Here is a 27061-nt window from a genome sequence, read left to right on the forward strand (position 1 = left end):
CGCCTATAGAGACGCCCTGGCCTCCAGCTCGCCTGGAGAGACTCTCTAGCCTCCAGCTTGCCTGGAGAGACTCTCTAGCCTCCAGCTCGCCTGGAGAGACTCTCTGGCCTCCAGCTCGCTTGGAGATACTCTCTGGCTTCCAGCTAGCCTGGGGAGACTCTCTGGCCTCCAGCGCGCTTGGAGATACTCTCTGGCTTCCAGCTAGCCTGGGGAGACTCTCTGGGGCTTCAACTCGTCTATAGAGTCTCCCTGGGCCTTTAGCTCGTCTATACAGCCTTTAGCACATCTATAGAGACAGCTTATCTAAAAAGCCTCCCTGGGCTTTCAGCTTGCCTGTAGAGACTCCCTGGGCCTTCAACTCGTCTATAGAGCCTTCCTGGCTCTTCAGCTCGTCTGAAGAGGCTTCCTGGCCTACAGCTCGTCTGGAGATACTCTCTGGCCATCAGGTCGCCTGGAGAGACACTCTGACTTTCAGCTCGCCTCAGCCCGCCTGGAGAGACTCTCTGGCTTTCAGTTCGTCTATGGAGACTTCCAGGCCTTCAGCTCGTGGTTATGGAGACTTTCTGGCCTTCAAGGCGTCTATGGAAATTCCCTGGCATTCAGCTCGTCTAAAAAGACTAATCGGTCTCAATACTCAGATTTCCCCTATTTTCCTGGCTTTCTTATTTCCCCTTTCTAAGACACCCTCATATTCATCTGAGCTGCAGAATACAATACAATACAATGTGTGAGTACAACTGGTTGTCATAGACAATATACTTATTCTATTCAAATGTCGACAAATATACATATCCAATGTTCAATCACACACACCTACACATCCCCACACACACCTCGTCTCTGCCCTCTGGTATCCACAGAATAGCAGCGCGTACCGATATTAGAAATAAAATGCAAGTGTAACCAAGTACTTTTGTGTGTGTGTGAGGATGTGTGTGTGTGTGTCTATGTCACATTGATGTACATCCGCATGAACATTCATAATTGAGATGGTTTTTGGTGTATTGCATTTAGGTGAGCGGAGGCACACAGCTACGCACATTCGTATTAGTTAAATGATACCCTTAGGGATTCGAAGCAGGAATAACAAAATAAAATAATAAATTTAAAGTTTTTACCAATGCTGCTGTCGTTGTTGTTGTTGTTGTTGCCATTCGATTCAATCGTTTTGTTGTTGCCATCCTAAAAACACAATAATTACGTTGCTCATTATAATGTTGGTCGTCAGGGCATTATCGTGGCAATGCTGATTATGAGGTTCTCTAATTATATTTAAATGTATGTATGGATATGGCTACAAACAGTCGTATATACATACAGACAGATATACATATGTGTATGTTTGTATGTATCAGAAACCAACATAGGCTTAGGGATTATCTAAAATCTATGGAGAAAATTTTGAGGTCTTCTATGAGACCACCTTCTGGTATTCTATAAGGGGAACTTCTTCTAAGAGAAATTCTACTGCGGTCTTCAGGTCATTTGTGGGTATTCTCTGGCCTTCAGTTCGTCTGTGGAGACTTCTTGGTCTTCAGTTCGTCTATGGAGACTCTCTGGAATTCAGCTCGTCTGTGGGTACTGCCTGACCATCAGCTCTTCTATGTAGACTCTCTGGCTATCAGCTCGTCTGTGGAGGCTTCCTGGCCATCAGCTCGTCTGTGGAGACTTCCTGTCCATCTGCTCGTCTGTGACGACTCCCTGGTCATCAATTTGTCTGTGGAGACTCCCTGGCCTTTAGCTCGTCTATGGAGACTTCCTGGTCTTCAGCTCTTCTATGTACGGAGACTCCCTGGGCCTTCAGCTCGTCTGTGAAGACTTCCTGGCCTTTAGCTCATCTATGGAGACTTCCTGGTCTTCAGCTCGTCTATAGAGACTCCCTGGCCCACCAGCTCGTCTATAGAGACTCCCTGGCCCACCAGCTCGTCTATAGAGACTCCCTGGCCCACCAGCTCGTCTATAGAGACTCCCTGGCCCACCAGCTCGTCTATAGAGACTCCCTGGTCCACCAGCTTGTCTATAGAGACTGCCTGGCCCACCAGCTCGTCTATAGAGACTCCCTGGCCCACCAGCTCGCCTATAGAGACTCCCTGGCCCACCAGCTCGTCTATAGAGACTCCCTGGCCTACCAGCTAGCCTATAGAGACTCCCTGGCCTACCAGCTAGCCTATAGAGACTCCCTGGCCCACCAGCTCGTCTATAGAGACTCCCTGGCCCACCAGCTCGTCTATAGAGACTCCCTGGCCCACCAGCTCGTCTATAGAGACTCCCTGGCCCACCAGCTCGTCTATAGAGACTCCCTGGCCTACCAGCTCGCCTATAGAGACTCCCTGGCCCACAAGTTCGCTCGTCTATAGAGACTCCCTGGCCCACAAGTTCGCTCATCTATAGAGACTCCCTGGCCCACCAGCTCGTCTATAGAGACTCCCTGGCCTCAACAGCTCGTCTATAGAGACTCCCTGGCCTCACCAGCTCGTCTATAGAGACTCCCTGGCCTCACCAGCTCCTCTATAGAGACTCCCTGGCCTCACCAGCTCGTCTATAGAGACTCCCTGGCCTCACCAGCTCGTCTATAGAGACTCCCTGGCCTCACCAGCTCGTCTATAGAGACTCCCTGGCCTCACCAGCTCGTCTATAGAGACTCCCTGGCCTCACCAGCTCGTCTATAGAGACTCCCTGGCCTCACCAGCTCGTCTATAGAGACTCCCTGGCCTCACCAGCTCGTCTATAGAGACTCCCTGGCCTCACCAGCTCGTCTATAGAGACTCCCTGGCCCATCAGCTCGTCTATAGAGACTCCCTGGCCCACCAGCTCGTCTATAGAGACTCCCTGGCCCACCAGCTCGTCTATATAGACTCCCTGGCCCACCAGCTCGTCTATATAGACTCCCTGGTCCACCAACTCGTCTATAGAGACTCCCTGGCCCACCAGCTCGTCTATATAGACTCCCTGGCCCACCAGCTCGTCTATATAGACTCCCTGGCCCACCAGCTCGTCTATAGAGACTCCCTGGTCCACCAGCTCGTCTATATATATATTCTATCAGAATACATTGTAGTCTTCTTTAAGGAGTTTTCTATAAGAGATCTCTTGTTATTCTATAAGAAATCCTTTATCATCGTCTAGTCATGATTACTTTTCGTACATAATGTACCGTTAATATCACCCAAATCTTTACGCCTACTCCTTTAAGTAGTTTCATCTTATGTACTTCTTTCCATAATTATATGAGGGCCCCCAAAACGGAGGGATGGGGGCAGATTGAACATTATCCATCTTTTGTTAGCTCTAGGTGTATCAATGTACATAAGTATGTACATATATGTTCATATATTTACTCACAATTATTTGTATAAGTGCCTGGATGCATTTGCGTGTGTGTGTGTGTATGTAAGAGTGTGTGTGTGTGTTATTAAACTGCAACTAATAAATGATAATGATGAATGTTTTTGTCCATGGAAAAGTAAATATTTAAGCAATATTAATTAGAAAATTCATTACAAATGGGGTTTATGTGCATTTTTGTTTATCCTCTCTCTCTCTCTCTTTTGCACTTTCATAGAATTTGACCCTCCCAATGGTACATAAAAGGCAGTATATAATTATGTAGATCGATATGGATATATAAAATTTGAAATGACTTTGGATAAATCTTCAACAATAACATTTGCCCCGTGTACGTTCTGATTACGTTTTGTACATTTCGTACTATATTCTGTAGTATTTTCCGTTTGTGGAACCTAAGAACCTTCCATATGCTTATGATTTTAATTCTAATTAATTCTCAAATATAAATTTGGACCTCATTTATTTGTCATATAAATTTGATACAATGGGAAAATATTTAGTAACATTCAATTACTTTTCGTAACTTTTTAGTACGATTAGCCAAAAAGTTGATTTTTATGCTAACCCTAGGCATTGAAAGTGCTTCGCATACTAAATTTCTAGGTTTAATATTGATCAGCAAGATCAATCTACTTTGTCAGCGAAAAAAAAGGTCCATCTTAAAATTCTAGATTCGTTTCTATACAGGGTGATATGAAAAAACCAGCAACCAATTTCAGAATGCTGTCATTTCTAAGCCACTCGTCCGACAGCTGTTAAAATTATTCCAGTGACAGCTCATTATATTCTTTACAAGCGACCAAAAGCATTTTGGTGAGAATTTTCCGGAATGAAAGTTATTCCTGATGGACGATGGATTCAAACGTGATTCGAGTGTGATTTCTTTATATTTGGCTGGAAAACCACAAGTGGCTATCGTTAGAGCACTCCAACATTTAAATGTAAATAAATCTCGTGTGTCTCGTACCAGCGCTCGTTTCCGTGATACTGGTAGCGTAGCCCGATGTCATGGAAGTGGACGGAAGAAAACCGCAAAGTAAGCAGAAATGATTCGAAAAGTATACAGAGTTGCCCATATTCGACGGACCCATCTGGCCTTCTAAGAACACCATTAAGCATTTATACGAAAAATTTTCGACTGGTAAGGATCTTTCTAATCCGAGGAGGCCATATAAAAGTCGACCAAGGCGATCGGCCGAGAATATCGCTGCCGTACGAGCCAGTGTTGAGAGGTCCCCAAGAACATCCCAAAAACGCCGTTCTCAGCAGTTGGGCATGGCTCGGTCTACTTTACAACGGATTATTCGCATTGATTTACATTTGTTCCCGTACAAAATTCAATTGACGCAAATAATGTTGCCTGCGGACAAGCCTCGTCGATTGGAATGGGCCCATGGGTCCGTCGAATATGGGCAACCTTGTAGAAGCGACTTGATTGAAATCCGCGTCGCCGTGGCCGAAAAATGACTCGTGAGCTGACCATAACGCAATATTCCATTCGGCAAATATTGAAAAATGAGCTTAGAACTTACAACGCACTGCAACAGAAAGAAAATAGTCTCAAAAGAGCTAAAGAGTTGCTTCGCTTGGCCGAAAGTGGTGAACTGCCGAATTTGGTTGGTTTGGTCTCCAATGAGAAAAGATTCGTTGTCCATCAATTTGTAAACAACAACAAAACAAAATGATCGTGTTTACTTGTCAAAGGGGTCAACTAAAAATGTGTACCTTCGGTTGGCCACCAGAACTCAAGCGCCGGCCATGGTGATGGTGTGGGCAGCCATAACAACCGATGGTCGCTCTCCGCTCCGCTCGTATTAATTGACCGTGGCATCAGAATAAATGCCGAATATTATCGCGAAAATATTGTGGAGGGTGTATTAGAGCCTTGGGCAGGCAAAAAATTTTTCCCGCAGACCTTAGACATTCCAATAGGACTCCCTTCGCAGCATCGCATTCATCACGCGGCACCCAAGAATGGTCCAAAATGAGATTCCTCGCTTCATTTCCAGCGCTCAATGGCCACCAAAATCTCCGGATACCAATCCGTTGGACTATTGTGTCTGCAGTATTTTTTGGAAAGCAAGGTTTGCACTAAAAAATACCAAAGTGTAGATCTCCTCAAGCAAACACTTCTCAGGGAATGGGCCACAATACCGCAGAGCAAAATTCGGGCAGCGTGTGACGTTTTCATTGGCCGTTTGAAGGCCATAATACGTGCCAAAGGTGACCAATTCGAACAAATCTAAACTTATTCTAAAAGTTAATGCTATTTCCGGCATTTTTTGCTTTCATTCAATAAAATTTAAAAAATGTAAAAATTATGGCGTTTGATTTTTTTATTTCACCCTTTATATAAGTTTAAATATTTATTTTCCATAAACTTTTTTATTTTCAAATATTTTTAATTTCAAAATTTTATTTTTGTTTTTCGAAATTAAATATTTTTTTCTAAAAAAATGCAATAAAATATTTCCGGCATTTTTTGCTATTATTCAATATATTTTTACAACAAATGTAAGAATTATGGCCTTTGACTTTGTTGCAGTTTTTTATCTCACCCTGTATGGAGGATATAATAAAAGGTTTCAATCATCTTCTTTCTGAGATTTAATTTTTATATTTCTTTTTGAAAAAAATGTATTTTATTTTAAAAAGCATCCAAAAAATATGGGTTTCTCCCCTCGAGGGGGAGAGGGGTATTTTTAGGGCGGATAGGATATTTTTAGGGCGATTTTTTTTAATTACCTAGACAGATGTGGGTTGAAATTTTACCCCTTTTCATGCAAAAATATTTTTTTGAAAAAGGGTGTTTTTACTCTTCGAAAAAGTTGAGCAGAGGAGCGAAATGGGTTAAAGGTGTTATTTAAATAAAAATTTCGGCCCGATCCTGAAACGGTCTTACTTTTTTAATTATTTTGCTTTGCTCTTCCTCTTTTTTTTTCAAAAATAATTTCCAATTTCTAATCTCTCGCCCTCTCCCGTCAAGGATCGATTTCTCCCTCCTTAAAGTGTTGTCATTATCCATAATTAAGGTCTGTCTTGCCAATCCCGCTAATTTGCCATGGGCTTTACTTTGCCTTTTCGCAGTTAATCCACTTCTGTCAGCTAAAGGCCATGATTAGCCTCTCTGGCTTAAATCTCAAATATTTGTTGGCGTTTCACGCTAATGATTTGACATAATTTTATGTAAAGCACAGCCCGTGTTAATCAGGCGATCAACAATCCTTCGTTGATCTCAGAGACTTAAGACTGATCCAGCCACTCGCGCTGGCCGTGCCATGCCGTGATTAGAGCAAAATGAGCACATGTTACGTGAGATCGGGATCAAGCAAAGTAGACTGGCTAAATCCTGATCTCCTCGTCAGCGAAAGTCACCCAGCCTGACATTGGACAATTTTCGTGTAAATTTGGATTAGAGAGGCGTTCTGTTGTCGAGGAGATCAACGAAAAGAGATTTAAATCTAATCTGGAGCAGTTTTCCAAACGCAACGCGAAGCCGGGATTAATGAATAAAACGCGAAGCAGGTAGACGAGTACCACACTCAGAGAGCAAGAGAAAAAACGCACAACAAAAAGTGCATGCCTGTTGTGGTGATGGCCGTGGGTGGATGTGCGCGAGCAGCGTTAATCCTTTCGGCGGTTAAATCCTGTCGCGCATCATAAAAATTCGCCGATTTAAATCCGGTACAGTGAAATTTTCTAATCCGGTTTAGTTTAAATCTTCAATGATCTCTTTGTGTGTGCGCACAGGTAATTACCTAGGCAATAATGTGACCGACTAATATGACACACACATACACACACACGTATTCAACTACTACTGTAACCGACCATTGTGTGTGTGTGAGTTACAATGACCAGTCTCGTGGCTGTGTTAAATATTTTCAATGTTTTTCTATTGTTTAGATTATTTTTTGGCCGGGAGAAAGCCAAAGAGAGAGAGAGAGAGAGTGAGGGACCAGGAGATGCTTTATTTGCATAATTCTCTCTCAATAGCACACACACATACACAGAGAGCTAAACTGTTGTCAAATGTCCTAGTAAATCATTTTAATGGCTATTTTTAAACCTCTACAAAATTTAATACAAATTATTGCTGCTTTTCTAAAAAAATAATTTCGAATAACAAAAATACAATTTTTAAATAAAAAATATTTGAAAATAAAAAAAAATATGGAAAATAAATATTTAACTTATATACAGGGTGAAAAAAAAAAACTGTCAAAGGCTATAATTTTTAATTTTTTTTTTTAAATTTTATTGAATGAAAGGAATCAATTTCGGAAATAGCATCAAATTTTAGAATAAGTTTAGATTTGTTCGAATTGGTCACCTTTGGCACGTATTATGGCCTTCAAACGGCAAATGAAACCGTCACACGCTGCCCGAATGTTGCTCTGTGGAATTATGACCCATTCCCGGCGAAGCGCTTATTTTAGGTGATCGGCATTTTGGTATTTTTTAGTGCCAACCTTCCATTCCAAAATACTCCAGACACGATAGTCCAACGGATTGGTATACGGAGATTTTGGTGGCCATTATGCACTGGAAATAAAGAGAGGAACTTCATTTTGTAACCATTCTTGGGTGGCGCGTGCTTAGTGTGATGGTGCTGAGTTCTGTTGGAATGTCCAAGGTCTGCGGCCGAAATGTTTGCGTTCCCAAGGCTTTGATATACCCCCCAGAATATTTTCGCGATAATATTCAGCATTTATTCTGATGTCGCGGTTCATTAATACGAGCGGAGCGGAGGGCGACCATCGGCTGTTATGGCGGCCCACACCATCAGCATGGCCGGCGCTTGAGTTCTGGTGGCCAACCGAAGGTGCACCCTTTCAGCTGACCTCTTTGGCAAGTAAACACGATCATTTTATTTTTGTTAACAAACTGTTAAACAATAAATGTTTTCGGAATTCCATCGGAGGAAACCAAATTCGGCACTTCACTACTTTCGGCCAATCTAAGCAACTCTTTAGTTTTTTCGAGTCTATTTTCTTTCTGTTGCGGTGTAAGTTCGTACAATTTTTGGAATTTCAATGCATTTCCATGGCTATCCTGAGCTCATTTTTCAATATTTGCCGAATGGAATATTGCCATATGTTCAGCTCATGAGCCATTTTTCGGCCTCTGCGACGCGGTTTTCGATCAAGTCGCTCCTTTACTTTTCGAACCATTTCTGCTGATGTTGCTGTTTTCTTCCATCCACTTCCACTTCCTTGACGTCGGGCTACGCTACCAGTATACGGTAACGAGCGATGGTACGAGACACAAAAGATTTATTCACATTTAAATGCTGGAGTGCTGTAACGGTAGCCACTTGAGGTTTTCCAGCCAAATATAAAGAAATCACACTATCACGCTTGAATTCCATCACGAATAACATTTTTTCTGGAAAATTCTCACCAAAATGCTTTTGTACGCCTGTAAACAATATAATGTGCTGTCACTGGAATAATTTTAACAGCTGTCGGACGAGTGGCTTGGAAATGACAGAAGTCTGAAGTTGGTTGCAGTTTTTTCATCTCACCCTGTATGTTCTATGAGACGTCCAGAGACTAAATCTTACGCGAATACCAGAAATTCCCAAATATTAAAACACATTTTAGAGTTAAAACCGTTCTTTTTATAGGATTATGCAAAAGTCTCCAATAAAACATCATTTTAGAAGGATGACGTCAACGACAAAGATATTCTTCATCAAATTTTACTATAAGTCACTTAAGTACAGAAATATCTATTTCCACTGCATATCCAAAGAAAATTCCATCAATGTTCCCAAAAATCGAAAATATTCTCATTTTTTTATAAATTTTTCTTAGGACTTTTTTCGAGTTGAGGCCTAAAAGTAATATAAAATTTCATTTTAGACGAAAGGTGTTAAAAGAAGAAATATTCTGCACCAAATTTCACTATAAATCTTAGAATAAACTATATATCTAGATACAATAGTTTTGATGAAAATTTCATTCGAAAGCTATGTACTATAAGTGAAAACAATGAGTCAGCTGTTTTTTGCTTTTAACTTAACACATATCCAATCCGAGTCAAAATCTCCATTTATACTTGATTTTTTGAGGAAAATGTTGAAGGGTGAATTATTCTTGATCAAATTTCAATGTTAGTCTCTGAGCAAAAGAAATGCGTATGTTTAATATGTACCATAAGAAATAACATCCTTTTTCGATCATAAAAACCCTTTTTTACTTCTGAGAAATCTAGAACTTTTTCCCAATTTGCCCGTTTGGGTTGTTAGAAATTCCAAGTGAACTTGAGATAATTCATTTGTAGATAAACAGCCCAAACGAGTGTCGGGTTCTTAAGCCAAACTTTGTTCAGGTCCTTATACAGGAACTAATCGGATACTCCCTTGGAGAATTATCACACCTAGATCGACTCCAAATGTCCTTAAACGGAATTGTGTCCAAAGAGACCTTGGGTATTAAACCGTTATTTCGATGAGGTACGTTTAGGCCATATCAAATGATATTTACGGCTACGTTCGGATGGGCCGACCATTTTAATACCCTCCACCACTCGGAAGGAACTTGCAGAATGTTAAGAAAATTTCGTCGAGAATTATCCGTTTATATGAAAACCGTTTAATGTGGGCTATACGAAGACAAGGAGCTGTATACGCAATTTTTGTCATAGGCTGTAGTACCCATTGGGACCTTTAAATACGAAATTTAAAACAGTTCCGTTGAACAATGTCGCCCGCACGAAAGCGGGGACCTGTGTAAGTAATTTTTGTCATAGGCTGTAGTACCCATTAAAATGTTCCAACACGAAATTTGAAACAATTCGGGTCTAAAATATCGCTAAATTAATCATCAAAATACAGAATATTGAGAGATGCCGTTATATGGGGGCTATACCAAAACGTGGACCGACATGACCCATTTTCGAACTTAAACTGTCTACTTACACAACTGCTGACTAAATACACATGTCTGAAAGTGTTAGCTTTCTATCTCAATTTGATCGACAGATAGCTTGATTACGACAGATCGGCAGACTGACATCGCTAAATTGCCTTAGAATTTATACTCTATACTTTCTTGGGTCTGACATGAGTATTTCGAAGACTAATAAACGGAATGACGAACTTAATATACTCTCCATAGTCTGGTGGAGGGTATAAAAAATATTTAAAAAAATCCACGATTATTTAAAAAAATATATCTTTTCAAAAAATATTTCAAAATTTAATTTCATAAAAAAATCCACGATTATTAAAAAAATATTTTTAAGAATGCTTTCAAAACTTAATTTAAAAAAGTTAAAGAGTCTTTGAATTAAATTATTTTAAAAATCCACCATTCCTAGTTATTTTTGGAAAAGTATGATTTAATAGTCAGATCTTCGAAGTAAACATTTTAAATATTTTTTTTGTGTTTTTATTTTTTTTATATATTTTTTAATATATATATTTTTTAATTTGCTGATAGGCCTTAGAGATTTTTACTTTTGACCTTTCTTCCATGAAGTCATTTTCATTCACTTTTCATCATGTCACCTATCATCTACACTCTTCCAAAAATAGAAACCTCAATTGATTCCAAATTTATCTTAAGTACTCCACGCGCAAACATCCTCCCCTTTATTTTGTGACAAGATTTTCCTCACTTACATCTTTCCAAATTATTAATTTCCTCTCTGCCTTGAACTTTAACCCTGAAGTGTGTCACCAAAAAAAAAAAACTGAAGATCATATCAAATGTTATTTTAATTTCTCCTTATTAGTCAACACTTGAGATTGCAGCCACCCCAAAAGATCAAATCTGAAAGATTTTCAAATAAAAAGCAACAGCATCCACGTGAACTCAAATCTCTTTGTGACCTCAAAGGCAAAGACTCTTAAGCTACAAAGAAAAAAGAGAGAGAGAGTGAGAGAGAAAGTAATGAATGTTTGTTGATATGTATGTTTTGTTTAGGCGGTCTTCTTTTTTGTATTTCCCTAAGATGCTTAAGTGTCCTTTGTGTATTCGATGGCCTTTGACCAGAGATTATTCAATTTTATGCAAAACAAGATGTTTTTTTTCTAATTCTTTCTAATTTGTTTATAGTACTCACTTAAGATCCTTGAGATCCTTTAGTATTTTAAAAAAGTAGAACAAATGAGAGAATAAAGTACAGAGAGTAGAGTACATAATTTGTTAAAAATTTCCATAGACTTGTAAATTTTTTTGTCAAGAGATTTTTTTATTTTCCTTTCAAAGGACATCTTGAGATTTAAGCTGATTTGAAGGGATTTTTTTCCATTCTTTAAAAAAATATGAAAATTTCTATAGAAAACATCTTTTTTATGCCATCTTGGGTTTTGTGGTGGCTAATGAGGTTTGCATTGTTCTGAAAAAAAATGCAAGGGGCCATCATGGTTTTGAATATTAAAAAAATACATTTTTTTCAAGGACTAAGCATGATTATTGGCTTAAGAAAATATATTTCTAAGGACTAGCACCTGAGCCTGGATTTAAAAGATATTTATTTTTTCGAGGGACTACTTTCAATTGAAAATTTTTTTTAAAAAGATATTTTTTAAGGACTAATTACAATTCAGTATTTTTTCAAATATATTTTTTTTTTCTTAAGGACTAATTTTAAAAACAAGTTAAAATCGTGGATTTAAAAAAAAATTATCTTAAGGACTAAAAAGATTTTTAATGGCTGGATTTCATAGTGGACCTTTTTTCCCTTTCTCTTTGGACCAAATCTGTTTCAGGGCATTTCGAGTCGATCTAGGGTTGTCCGTCTGTCTGGATGGATGGCTTATCCAATTTAGTCCAAACTTGGTACACCGTAATATTTTTTGTCAAACTTAGATCGAGTTCGGAGATGGGCAATATCTGTCCACTCCTTCTGGTACCTCCCCCACAAAATGTCGAAATTTTCAAAGAAAATATTTTATTGCACAGAAAGAGAAAGGATGATCCGATTTTGCTCCAACTTTGCAAATCATAATATTTCCATCAGTGCTAGGTCAGGTGCATAATGGACAATATTGGTCCACTTCATCAAGTACCTCCCCCACAAAGGGTGAAAATTTTGAATAATTACAACCCTTATAAAATGTGATGTAAGAGTCCGATTGTCTTCAAACTTCACATATCTCAATATTTATATCAACCCAAGGACTGGTGTTAAAATGGAATATATCGTTCCACTCCTTCTGGTACCTCCCCCACAAAAGATCAAAATTTCCAAAAAATATATTTTCTGCACAGAAAGAGAAGCAATAATCCAATTTTGCCCAAACTTTGCAAATCCTAATATTTTTATCAGTACTAGGCCAGGTGCGAAAATGGACAATACCGGTCCACTCCATCAAGTACCTCTCCTACAAAGGATCAACATTTTAAATAATTATAACCCTTATAAAATGTGATTATAGAATCCGATTGTCTCGAAATTACACAGACCACAATATTTTTATTAACCCAAGGTCTGGTATGAAGATGGGCAATATCGGTTCACTCCTTCTGGTACCTCCCCCACAGAGGGTCAAATTTTTGAATATCCATGAAGCTCATAAAACGCGAAATTAACATCTGATTCTATCCAAACTTTGCTCATTTCAATATTTCCATCAACACAAGATCTGTTGAAAAGATGGTAGAGATCGGACCATTTCTTCTGGTACCTCCCCCACAAAGGGGTCAAAATTTCGAATAACCAAAACGATTATAAAATCGGAAATAAGCATCCGGTCCTCTTCATATTTCACACATCCCATTATTTCGTCTAACACAAGATTTGTTGAATAGATGGTAGATATCGGTCCACTCCTTCTGGTACCTCCCCCACAAAGGGACAAAATTTTTAATAATTATAACTCCTATAAAATGTGATGCCAGACTGCGTTTGTCTCCAAATTACACAGATCACAATATTTTTATTAATCAAATTTCTGGTGTGATGATGGAATGTATCGGTCTTCTCTTTCTGGTACCTCCCCCACAAAGGGTCAAAATTTGGAATATCCATGAAGCTCATAAAAATCGAAATTTACATCCGATTCGATCCAAACTTGGTACATCTCAATATTTCCATCAACACAAGATATGTTATAAAGATGGTAGAGATCGGACCATTCCTTCTGGTACCTCCCCCACAAAAGGGTCAAAATTTGGAATAACCAAAACGATTATAAAATCCGAAATATGCATCCCGTCCTCTTCATTTTTCGCACATCCCATTATTTCTACTCACACAAAATCTGCTGTGAAGATGGAATATATCGGACCATTTCTTCTGGTACCTCCCCCACAAAGGGTCAAAATTTGGAATATCCATGAAGCTCATAAAACGCGAAATTAACATCCGATTCCATTCAGACTTGCTACATTTCAATATTTCTATCAACACTAGATATGTTATAAAGATGGTAGAGATCGGACCATTCCTTCTGGTACCTCCCCCCCCAAAGGGGACAAAATTTCGAATAACCGAAATGCTAATAAAATGCGAAATAAGCCTCGGATTATATTCAAATTCCACACATCCCAATATTCTCACTAGCACAAGATCTGGCGTGAAGATGAGCGATATCGGTTTACTCCTTCTGATACTTCCCCCACAATGGGTCAAAATTTTGAATAATTGTATCTCTCATAAAATGCCAAAAAAGGCCTCAGATTTTCTTCAAATTTCATGTATCCCAATATTATTACCAAAGCAAGTTCCGGTGTGAAAATGATAGACATCGGTCTACCCCTTCTGGTACCTCTCCCACAAATGCTCACATTTTGGAATACGTATATATATTCCGGATACTTAAAAATATTTTGAAATATTTATATTTATATTGAGACACCACATTGTTCTAAAAAAATTGGTGATACATGTCCATTTTTTTTATAAAGTTGATTTCGAATTTTATGATTTTCTAAAGATTTTAAGAGTTAGCGAATTCAAAGGATTTTAGGATTTTTTTTTTTCTAAATAAATTATTCAAGTTTTATCTGTAATCATAATTTTTTCAATATTTTTTTACTTTTCTATTTTCAATATATTCCAAAAACTAGCCATAACTATGGGTTTCTTTAATTTTTTTTTTCAAAAAGTATCCATCGTCATTGGGTTTTTCAATATCTTTTCAAGTACCATTCAAAATCTTAGATTTGTTAAAAATATTTTTTCTAATGACTCGTGATTATCATTAATTTTCAAAATAAATTTTCAAGATCTATGATTATAAAAATATGAGGAATATAATAGGAATATAATTCTTAAAATTTCCTTTGAAAAGCCTATCATACTTCCAATAACTCTTCCTTTAAAGAAGACCTCCACAAGACCCTATTTTCCTTCAAATATTTATTATTTTTCCATTTTATTTCCAATTTTCATTCCTAAAATTTATTTTCAATTTCAAATACTTTAAACAAATTCCCCGCACAGAAATATAGAAAATAAAATTTAAACATTTTATTATACCTACCAACTAGAAATAGGAATAGAAGAACCCAAAAAAAAAAAACTCAACTATTTTCATAAACAACAACAACAACTGCGAAAAAATTGTCTCTAAAATAGGCGTACGTTGTTGTGTGGATACACAAACGCCAAAAAGCAACAACAGCAACAACAACAAAAAATCAAACCAAACAAAAAAATATAACGACATCGGCAAAAATCCTACGGAAAAAAACGCACGCCACCATTGCTGGATGGTTGACTCTGTGTATTTTTGTTATACAACAAAAAAGCACAAAAACAAGGATAACACAACACGCACACAAATGCATTCTGTAAGGGGGGGTAGTACTCATACCTATCCACCACCCACCCACGACAACAACAAACGACTCACGCACGCATAAAACAGGATAAACAACAGGAATCCTAAAGAAAAATAAAACGAAAAAAACCAACGCTCAACGCACTCAACAGTCAATGTGTGCGACTGCTTGTTGTTGTTGCTGCTATTGCTGTTGCTCTTGTTTTTTGCGTTTTGTTCGTTCAAACATCAGTCAGTGGCGCTTGAATCGAATCGAAAATGCAAAAAGAAACATCACAGCTCCACCAAACACACGCACTCACCCGTACACATACACACCCCCACAAACACACATGTGTTACACTTCCATGCGATGCCGTTTGCCAGAGAGAAGAGCACTTCGTCGAGAGAGAGCGAAAGAGCCTCTTTACAAAATGCACTTCTGCACAAAAGTATCCAAAGCATCCAACGTCGTCGTCGTCACAGATGCCGGCAGCAGAGCCAAGTTTTGATTATTATTAGTGTAACAAACGAGAAGACGTGAAAACACACAACAGAGAAAACTTACAGAGAGTCACCATGTTCTCTGCTCTCTGCCAACGGAGATGCAAACATGTTTTGATATCAAAACAAAAGTACGAAAGTCGGCGGCAACAACAACGACGACGACTACGGCCGACGATGGCCACATAATTGTAATTAATGAGGAGAATCGACGACACGATGAGACACTCGCAGTGTGCTGTTGTGTGCGTGTGTGTTGTATGTGCGACTCTTTTTTTGTTGTTTCAGTGTGCTTTGAATCCAACGAAATTGTGGGGAGAGGCGAAATTTTAAGAAAAACATGGAAAGAGCCATTGTTTGTGACAGTGTGATAAAAGGCGGGCAGTGATGGGAGTTATTAATTGACTAAAATAATATAAAGGGAGTATAATTTGGTATATTTAGTAGATATTACCGGGGGGAGGAAATCATGAATATTTTAAAAATGTAATTTAAGGATTTATAGAGATATAATAACTATTGTTTATGAATATTTTCTTGAAGGTCTATTACGATTTTTTATGGATATTTTTACAGAAACTTATTAAGTCCATAATGGTGGATAATCTAAAATATTCTCTCCAGAAGTTAAGAGGACCAAACATATATTTTTATAAATATTTTTTGGGGCATTATCAGGATCATAAACTTTGATAATTTAAAAATATTGTCTGTGAAATTATCTGAACCATAAACATGGATTCTTTAGAGAATATTTTCTGAAATATTATCAGAGCTTTATTTATGAATTTTTTTTAAAGAATATCGTTTGAAAGCCTAGCAGGACTATAACAATGTTTTTGTGGAACATATTCCCTTGAGTTTGGATGCAAGATTTGTGGAGTTTTAGGAGCATAGAAATATTTTAGAGCCACAATTTATTTTAAGAATATTTTCTAAAGAACTATCGGAGCATTAAATACGATTCATACGAATATTTGCTGAAGGTCATTAGCAGAATCAAAGGTGAGATTTTTTGAAATATTTTTTGAAGGTGGTTCAAAATAGCAAACATGTAAATCGATTTTTAAGAAAATTTTCTGAAGTATCGAAGAGAGAGTATTATAAACTTTTCAGGAATACTTCGTTTGAGGAATATTTTATAATGGAATAACAGACTGAAAAACATGGATTTTTTAAAAATATTTTTGAGAGACTATCGGAGGTATAATATTGGCATGTTTACCCTAATCTTCCCTTTAGAAATGTGCGTGAGATAGTGGACCGAAGTATTCCCCTTCATTTAATATTGAAAAAAATATTGAGATGTTGAAAATGTAAAGAGAATATTTAACATTTATTTCAAATTTTATTCGAATTATTACCAGATAAAGTTGGCCATATTCACATCAGATCACTGGTTGAGAGAAATATTTAGATATACCTAATTTGAAGAGAATTGCTGACTTGTATCGCGAGAGATATAAGTATTGAAAACTGTGACCCTTTGTGGTTGAGGTACAGAAGGGGTGGGCCGATACCTATCATCTTAACACCAGATCTTGTGATGAAAAATATATTTAGATTTTTGAAATTTAAAAAGAATCGAATTATAATTCGCAATTCAAAATTTTGGCCCCTTTGTGAGGGAGGTACCAGAGGGAATGAGCCGATATACCCCTTCAGATCTTGTATTAGTATAAATATTGAGATGTGTAGCATTTAAAACGAATCGGATGGATATTTAACAATTTATTAGAGATATAAATATTCAAAATTTTGACCCATTGTGGGAGATTTACCAGAAGGAATGGTCCGATATATCCCGCATTTTCACCAGATCTTGTGTGAACAACAATGTTTGAATGTGCAAAATTTTAAGAGAATCTGTTGCATATTTCACGTTTTTGAGAGTTATAATTATTCAAAATTTTGACCCGTTGTGGGGTAGGTAACAGAAGGAGTGGTCCGATATAATTCATCTTTACACCAGATCTTGTGTTAGGAGAACTATTGGGATGTGCCACGTATGAAACTAATTGGATGCTTTTTATGAGAGTTATAATAATTCAAAATTTTTACCCTTTGTGGGGGAGGTACCAGAAAAAGTGATCCGATACATTCCATATTCATGCATGATCTTATATTTATAGAAATATTGGAAGGTGGCGAGTTTGAAATAAATTAGATGCTCACTTGGTGTTTATGAGTTTCTTCGTTATTCAAAATTTTTACCCTTTCTGGGGGAAGTACCAAAAATTTTGGTTTGTTCTATCCCTTCTTCAAACCTGATTTTGCGTTGATAGAAATATTGAGATGTGCGAAATTTTAAAAGCATCGGGCCCTTATTTCGCATTTTATAGAAATTACAATTATTCAAGATATTAACCCTTTGTGGGGGATGTACTTGATGGAGTGGAGCGATATTGTCCATTTTCTCACCTGAACTATCCCCTAAATTTATACAACATTGGATTATCCTTTCTTGTTCTATTAGCTTAAGTATTTTCCATAAAAAATTTGACATTTTGTTGGGGAGGTACCAGAATGAGTTGGACCAATAATGCCCATTTTCGTACTCTTTCTATGTTTGATAATAATAAAAATAATACCATGTATCAAGTTTGGACCAAATCGGGTACTCTCTTCGAGAGTTATCGTTCGCGCCAACCAGCCAACCATACAGACAGACAGACGGACGGACATCGCTAAATCGACTCTAAATGTCTTAAAACCGATTTGGACCAAAGAGACCTAGGATCTAAAACTGTTATTTCGATGAGGCACGTTTTGGCCGTATCAAATGATATAGACCCTCTCTAGCCATATGACTGAGGGTATAAAAATCCTTTGGCACATCTATCCGGCGCTCCATCAGTATCTCTCATTTCAAATTTTTCAATTCCGGCTCATTGCGTTCGTCCAATACAAAGTATTTAATATATAGTACATTTTAGTAATTTTCGTACCCTTTTAGTACGAATTTTCAAACACCCAGGCTTATAACACACCAGAACGGAGTCTCGTGCGAAATTTCAAGATTCTAGCTTCAGCCATTTCGTCTGGGTCAGTCCGTAATTTCACTATATTTGTGCTACAAAAAATTAAAATTTTAATTAAATTTTTTTTCTATTTTTTAAACAAATTCCCAAATATTTTTTTTAAATTTTCCATAAAATTGATTTTTTTAAAATATATTTTGTGCTGCAAAAAATCAAAATTTTAATTAAAAAAAAAATATTTTCTATTTTTTAAACACATTTCCAAATATATATATTTTTTTTAAATTTTTCATAAACTTGAATTTTTAAAATATTTTTAAAGGGATTTATATAATTTTTGATATTTTAATCTATTTTAAGTTTGGTTTTATGGTTAGTGTTATCCCTCTGATTCATTTCCATTTATTTTTTCATAATTATAAAAATATATCCACTTTATTACCCCAAATCCCAATTATTTCCCACCGATTAAACATTTCCATCCCCGCCAACATGGTGTAAGCTTCAAAATGCCTACCAAAAAGGCGAATGCCTTCGCTTGGGGATGGCTTCTCTGCGAAATTTAAAAGAAATTTTTATTTTGGCGGGCCGAACACAAAGAATGAGAATAATAAGCCAAAGATGAGAGCAAGAAATTCAATGAGAAAACGGGGTAGCATCTTAATGATGTGGTGGTGGTGAGACTGTGAGAGAGAGAGAGAGAGTGTGGGAGCAATGGAAGTGGTAGTGGATTGTGGGGATGGTTTTTGTAAGTTTGTTTCGAGGAATGTTGTTGCTCGCCATATGGAAATTATGAGAGGCTACTGAGGCTGACTAACTGACTGACTGTTGAGAAGCATGCTTGCTTGTGAGGGAGTGTAATGAGTGTGTGGGGGAGGCGAAAGGCAGTGAGTAATGTAATGTTGTTGATTTTGTTGGGGGGCTGATGTTGACAGAGAGCCAGTGCTGCTGCTGCCGCCGCCGCCTCTGCGACAGAGAAACCATGCATTGCATTGCATTAGAAATTAGATTAAGTTTTTGTGCGTTAGAGAGCAGAGAAATTTAGAGAGAGAGCGAAAGAACTTTGCTGCCTAAGTTAACTGCGACTGCATTTGTGTGGTGCTGGCTGAGCACTGCATTTGTGGGCCCTTATGACTTTGTGTTATTTTCTTTGGGGAGGGGCTCAGGGGGGAAATAACTAATTCTGCACTGAGATGCCATGAGTTGAGATTTGCCTTTTCATTGTCGGCATCCAATGGGGGGAGAGAACAAGCAGCCTTTTGTTATTGTTGTCGTCTATGTTTTTGGCTACGTTTTGGGAGCAAATTCACATTACACATTAGTTAGTTGTGTTTAGTTAATTTTGTTCCGTACTTTTAGCGGCGTTGAGCAAAACTTGGCATTAGTCGCGCTCAGAGCCTCCAAACGTTAAGGATGTGCAGACAAAATTAGGAAAAATAGTCAAAAAAACCGAGAAAACACAAAACGAAAATTAAAAAAAAAATACAAAAAAAAATAATTTAGAAAAAAACACAAAAATATAAAATTTAATAAAAAATCGAATATTTATTTATTTTAAAAAATTTTTGAAATTTTTATGTGAGTCCTTGTAACCAGAAAAAGAAACAATTTTGAAAATTTTGTTAAGAAAAAAGTTGTCAAACAAAAAAAAAGAGGAAATTTATTGAAATTTCCCTCGTTTGGAAAAAAATAACAGTAAATTTTTTTTTGTCTGCGGTTAGTTTGTGTTTTGTGCGCCGGGATCCCCCCGCTCCCGCCCTTGTCATTGTTTGCCCTACGTGTGTGAGTCTTGTCGAGTCCCCGAGTCTGGTGGTGCTGCTGCTGCCATTAACCGTGTGTTTCGCTTTCCCCCCGCGTTCTATTCGTGCCGCTGTTTTTGAGAAAAAAAAAAACAAAACGCAAAATTTGTTGGTGTGCAAAGTTCTGTTTTTTTGTTGTTGTTGTGGCAATTCCTTTTTGTCCGGTCATGCGTGAGACTAGAAACTAAACGAAAAAGGAAATATTTGGAATAGAATTTCAAAAAGAAAAAAAAAACGCTAAAACTTAAAATCACTCTAACAAAAAATTCAAAAATTCTCAAGAAAACTTGTTTTTGACACTTGACAAACATTGAAATGGAAAACCCTTTCAATTTTGGACTGCTGTAACCCCCCTTCCCTTGCTTCTTGAGATTCTTAAGCAACCCCAAAAAAAAACCTTTCCATTTTGGGACCAAAAAAAATCTGAAAAAAAGCCAAAAACAAATCTCATTACATGCCAGAGGTTACAAAGAAAGCAGAAAATTAAGTTTTGAAAATTTGTTCCATTGAAGAAAGCAAAAACAACCCCCTTTGGCTGTAAACCCAACAACAACATTGAAAGTAAAAGGAAAAAAAGGATTTGGTGTCCGGTACCCAAGCAAAAAAAAAACATAACAACAAAAATAAATCACAACATCACACAGAAATAGAGAGAGAGTCAAGGAAACTTTCCTCCTGGACTCTTCAAGAAGGTAAATATTAAAAACATGAGCACATTTTCCTCAAAACAACAAAAACTTTATTTTGAATCCTTAACTTCATAACATCATTATTATCAACAACATCATCATCTTCTTCTTTGCTCTCTTCATCATCGACATTGTATTTAAATCCTTCTTCTTCATTATCATCATCGTCCTTACCTTCTCCTCCAACATCATTCTCCTCACCAGACTCTGTCTGTCAGTCGGTCACTCACACTGACCGGCTGGCTACTTGGCCACAACATGCATCTGTTGGTTGGTCGATTGGTCGTTCTGTCTGTCGTTTGTCTGCTGCTTTGTGTTTAGCCTGCCTGCCTGCATGTGCGTTCGGTTGTGTATGTTGTCGATCCTGTGTGGAACAGGTTAACCTTCAAATGTTGATTTTTCTAAAAACAAAGCTTTTTCGTTTCGGACATTTAGTTTCTTTTCACAACACAGCACAGACAGACAGACACCTTTACAACCATCGAACTCAAACCCAAACTTTGTTGCATAGAATTATTTAGAGATTACCCATAAAATTTTAATTTGTTTCAAGTTCAATACCCTGTATTTGGGGTATGGAGGGAATTTAAGTAAATAAATTATTAATGTTCGGAAAATTATATAAAATTAAAATTATATGAAAAATTAGGAAAATATAATTAGGGAATGAAGATCTCCGTGCTTCCCTCGAAATCATAATTTTCAAAATTTGAAATATTAGAATTTCGAAATGCAATTTCAGGTTATTGGAGTAAAAGGGGAACTTAACTTAAATAAATTATTAATGTTAGAAATTTAATTAAAATTATATTAAACTAATAAAATTATATTTATAATTATCCGATTTTGGGAGAATTTTTTTTTTTTTTAAATCAAAACTTTCAAAATTTGAAATATTAAAATTTTCGAAATGCAATTCTAGGTTATTGGAGTAAAAGGGGAACTTAAATAAATAAATTATTAATGTTAGAAATTTAATTAAAATTATATTAAATTATTAAAATTATATTTATAATTATCCGATTTTGGGAGAATTTTTTTTTCGAAATCATAATTTTCCAAATTTGAAACATTAAAATTTTCGAAATGGAATTTTAGGTTACGAGGTGGAAAAGGGGCAAATATATCGCTCCTTGTTTGAACTATTGACATCATTCTCATATGGACCTCAATGGAAGCTGTTGCTCAACTTATTTTTAAATAACCAAAAAATTAAGCGTTTCGATCACATACCAGGTGTGGAAATCTAGATCATTTGGAAATGGCTTTCAGCCATGATTTATAATATCTGACCAGATTATCCTTATATGAATAATTAGGAAAACATAATTAGAGAATGAAGATCTCCGTGCTTCCCTCGAAATCATAATTTTCAAAATTTGAAATATTAGAATTTCGAAATGCAATTTTGGGTTATTGGAGTAAAAGGGGAACTTAAATAAATTATTAAAGTTAGAAATTTAATAAAAATTATATTAAATTAATTAAAATTATATTAATGATTAATTATAATTATCCGATTTTGGGAGAGATCTCCCTGCTTCCTCGAAATCAAAATTTTCAAAATTTGAAATATTAAAATTTTCGAAATGCAATTTTAGGTTAGGAGGTGGACAAATAAAAAAAGGACAAATAAACCGCTCCCTGTTTGAACTATGGACATCATTATCATATAAAACTCAATAAAAACTGTTAATTAACCAATTTTTAAATAACCAAAAAAATGAAGCATTTCGATCACATACCGGGTGTGGAAATCTAGGTCATTTGGAAATGGCTTTCAGCTATGATTTATAATATCAGGCCAGATTATGTTGGTGTTATTTTAGTTTCAGAGAGAATTATCGAGATTTCAACATCGAAGATCAAAAATTTGTCTCTGTATCTCAAGAAATTGCTTCTCAGATTCTACTTAAATTCTTCTAGAAATCAGAAGGTCTTCCACATCAACATTTAGTTTAGATGCCAGGTGAGGGTCTATGGATATTTTTTTAGAGATTTTATGTGGAAAATTTTATATTTTCATCCCACGAATTTTTTTCTTCATAAATGGATACTTCCCTGGTTTAAAATACTAAGGCTGATCTAATATTTTTAAAGCTTCCGCAATCTAGTGTTTTTTTTTTCACAACTAGTGCTTATTTCGTGATTGGCCCATATCTGATTGAAAGGATAAGTTGAAGGAATATGGCTGAGCATACCGGAAAATATTGCGAATATTATTTTTTGAAAATCATAGAAATGTTGCAAAATGTGTGATAAAATTGGAATCGGAATTTTTGTTTTCAAAAATTTAAGGGGAAAATATTTATAAAAAAAACAGAAAGAAAACAGTTCGGCCGAGCCAAACTTTTAATACCTTTAACAGATTGGGAAAACATTTTAAAATTTAAATGAAGAAAATCCATTAAAAATGCCCAATATCAGGTGTTATGGGGATATAAGAAAATGTGGACCTCTGCAGCCAGCAAAGGTGGTGCAAACACCAAGTTTCTAATAGTTCCGATGAAAAACGTAGTTAAAATCATCAAAATACCGAATAGTGGGAAATACCGTTATATGGGGGCTATATGAAGATGTGGACCTGTATAGGCAATTTTTTTGTTATATAATGTAGTATCGATTACGAACTTCAAATGCGAAATTTGAAACCATTCCGAGGAATAATGTCGCCAAAGTCATCTAAATACCGAATAACTGGAGATACATTCATATGGGGGATATACGAAGACCTGGACCTACATATGCAATTTCCGGTCACAGGCTGTAGCACCCATTACGAATTTAAAATACGAAATTTGAAACGATTCCGGTGAATAATGTCGCTAAAATTCTTAAAAAAATCCGAATATTGGGAGGTACCATTATATGGAGGCTGTACAAACATGTGGACCTGTAAAAGCAATTTTCTCTCGTATGATGTAGTATCCACTACGAAATCTAAATACTAAATTTGAAAAATTTCCGATGAAAAGTGTGACACAAATCATAAAAAAAAAAAAACCGAATACCTAGAGGTATAGTCATATGGGGACTATACCAAAACTTGGACCTATATTCACAATTCTATGTAGGGATATTGTCTACATGACGAGGACAAACAATTATTTTCTGTAAAAAAATTAACTTTTGTTCGGGAAGATAACAGAAGGAGGGGGTCGATATTGCTCATTTCCGAACTAGATCTAAATTTGATAATAGTAGTAGAAAGTTCTCGCAACTTCGTCAGTGAGAAATCCGCCTTTAAAACCCGCTTCGACATTACGTGTTAAGTCTTACTACCTCCTACCAAATTTTCAGACTTTCAAGGTTTTATACATTATTCAAGATTTTTCTTTGCGGAAAGAATAATGGGTAAATGTTTACCTGTTACACCAAAAGGTCTTAAAAATATTTCATTTTAATGTTTACCCAGGAGGACATTAGTAAAACCATTGCCCACATCCAATTTTTCTGTTCAAAACTATTTCAACGTCTCCATATATTAGCCCTGGAAACCAACAGTGACCTTAATATCAAATGTCAGCTAGACACTAAAAGTGATCCAAAATAAGTACCATTTAGTACTGTTCGAACATTTAGAGTATGCACTTGCAAAACCCCCATATCAACAGGGACACCAACAGATACCAATCAGAACCTCAACCTCAAGACCTCAATATCAAATTTCAGAATTATATCCTCTCCCTTCCATCAAGACCAAATTTAGTAACTTTTTGGTATTTGACGTATATTTATAAAACACACATCCAAAAACACCTACATACCTTTAACCATAGACAACAACAGTGACGTTTTTATAAAATTTCGTCTCTATTCCTTCACCCAATACCAAGGTTAGTATTATTTAGTAATTTTTGAACAAAGACCTCAATATCAAATTTCGGGATCCTAGTTCAATTCCTTCACCCAATTGGTCATCAGCCATTTGATATTAGTACTACTTTCTACAATTCGGTCAAATATAGGACACATTTCCAAACTTCCGTAAAATTTTAAATACAGATACCATCTGTAATCTAAATATTAAATTTCAGAGTTTTATGTCTATCTCTACACCCAATACAAAAAAATAGTACCATTTAGTATCATTCGTACAATTGTAGTACACATTTCCAAAACTACCTCCATATGCCCAGGCTAAACATAAACAGCGACCCTATTATCAAATTTCAGATTTCAAGCAATTAGCAATTATCACGCAATACGAAAGTGTACCCAATCTAGTACTATTTAGTAATTTTCGTACATTTGTTGTACGCATGTTCTCAACCACCTCTTTATCACAAACCTACCGCCAACAGGGACCGCAATACAACATTTCAAACTACAATACATTTTTTTTCCATTTAGTACAGTTCGCACACTTAGTATACATTTGCAAAACCACCGTCAAACTTGCTTCCCAACATCGATTCTCTCTTTTTAGCTCTATCCGTTCACATAATACCAAATCGTACCATTTTACAACTTTTCGTAATTTTATTTTCGTATTTCCAAAAACCCTTTGTTGGATCTGTCCTGCAATCAATCAGTGAATTTCTGACTCAATTTTAGTACTTTTCGTACCCTTTTAGTTCGAATTTCCACAAATCCAGAAGTTAGTCAGTTATTTTACTACTCCTTAATATATATAGAATATAAGGAACTATATATACAAAAAATCTTGATGTCTCCCGCAAGTGACCACCTTAGGAGGGTTTCTTGTGCAAAAGTCCTCTAAAAAAATTTCAAAATCATACCTGTCTTTCCTGCACCTAAAGATAACAAAAAATTCGTTCTTTAATATAGACGACCTTCTGAAGGCCATATTTACTTAGTCATTGATAATGAATATTTTTATAAAAATTTAAAAAAAAGAAAAAACATCAACAACAACATTTGGCCACTATTTAAAACAGCATTTATCAGTTGGTTATTTTTATTAACATTGGTAATCTTCGTTTCTCTGTGTTTTGTGCTGCACACATGCATAGGATTTTTTATTTAATTCATTTTTGTATTTTTTGTTTTTTGATTTTTTGCTGTAAAGTTGATTTATCGTTTTTTTGTCAGTCTCACAGCGCCTGCCAGTAGGTTTTATTTTTTCTTATTTTTTTTTTCAATTTTTTTTCTTGTGCCGTAATGAAAAAATTTTGCGCGCCTCTTTTTTGTTGTGTCCGAAAAATGCCTTAATTTTTGTCAGTTCTTTTCATGTATTTTTTTGTTTCTAATTTCTGTTTTTGTTTTTTTTTTTTTGTAAAATTTTTATTTTTTTTTGTAAAATTTACAATGATGATGCTGTTGTTATTGTTGTTTTTGGTGTCTTCGTCAAAAAGTATTTATGATAATGTCTTAAAATTTAATTGTTTCATTTTTTCGTTGACGTGTTGATCAAATCTAAAATCGCAAACAAAAATAACCTAAAGAGAGAAAATGTATAGCAGGGCGGTGGTAAAAAAGGGAGGAGGAAGGGTATATTTAATTTTAGGATTTTTTTGGGTAAAATATGGCGGAACTAATTAATCATATTTAAAGAGCTGCATGACTTTTTTCTGTTTCACAAAAAAATATTTTTTGTTTACTTTTTGGGTTTCTTTGTTGAATTTTTGAATGATTGAAAACGTGTAAAATTGGGGGTGTAGCTAACAAGGCGGGATGATGTTAAACAAAATATAAGAAAAGTTCAGGGTTCCTAGTGTCAAAATTTAATAAAGACAAATGGTAATATTGCGGTTGTACTTTCCTTTGATGTAATCCCCACCATAACCGTTTCCCCATCCCTGCTCCTTGAATTATGTTAAATATGCTATCATCAGCTCTTTAATCGCATCAGCAGAAGAAAATTATATGAGCAGTTTTGATTGCCAAAAAATGTCAAATGTAATATGCTGCTGAAAACTACCTGTGGGAAGGGTACCGAAGTAGAAAAGACCGAGGTATTTTATTCTACAAAAATCTACAAAATATTCTATAATATCTTAAAAGGCTTGGGAACGTATTCCAACACTGACGATTGTTTGGGAGGTTGGGAAATAACAA

At 36.2% G+C, this 27061-nt stretch overlaps 1 protein-coding gene across 1 annotated transcript in view; it reads left to right on the forward strand.

The window, feature by feature from the left end:
• The first annotated feature begins 20104 nt into the window (after window positions 1–20104).
• The window catches only part of LOC101899655 (protein hunchback-like), a 33133-nt gene continuing 26176 nt past the window's right edge, over window positions 20105–27061 (forward strand). The window contains exon 1 of the mRNA XM_005188921.4: window positions 20105–21043. The gene's annotated coding sequence lies outside the window, so the exon portion shown is untranslated. The remainder of the gene's footprint in view (window positions 21044–27061) is intronic.

Source organism: Musca domestica, unplaced genomic scaffold (assembly GCF_030504385.1).
Source record: "Musca domestica strain aabys unplaced genomic scaffold, Musca_domestica.polishedcontigs.V.1.1 261, whole genome shotgun sequence".
Lineage (NCBI taxonomy): Eukaryota > Metazoa > Arthropoda > Insecta > Diptera > Muscidae > Musca > Musca domestica.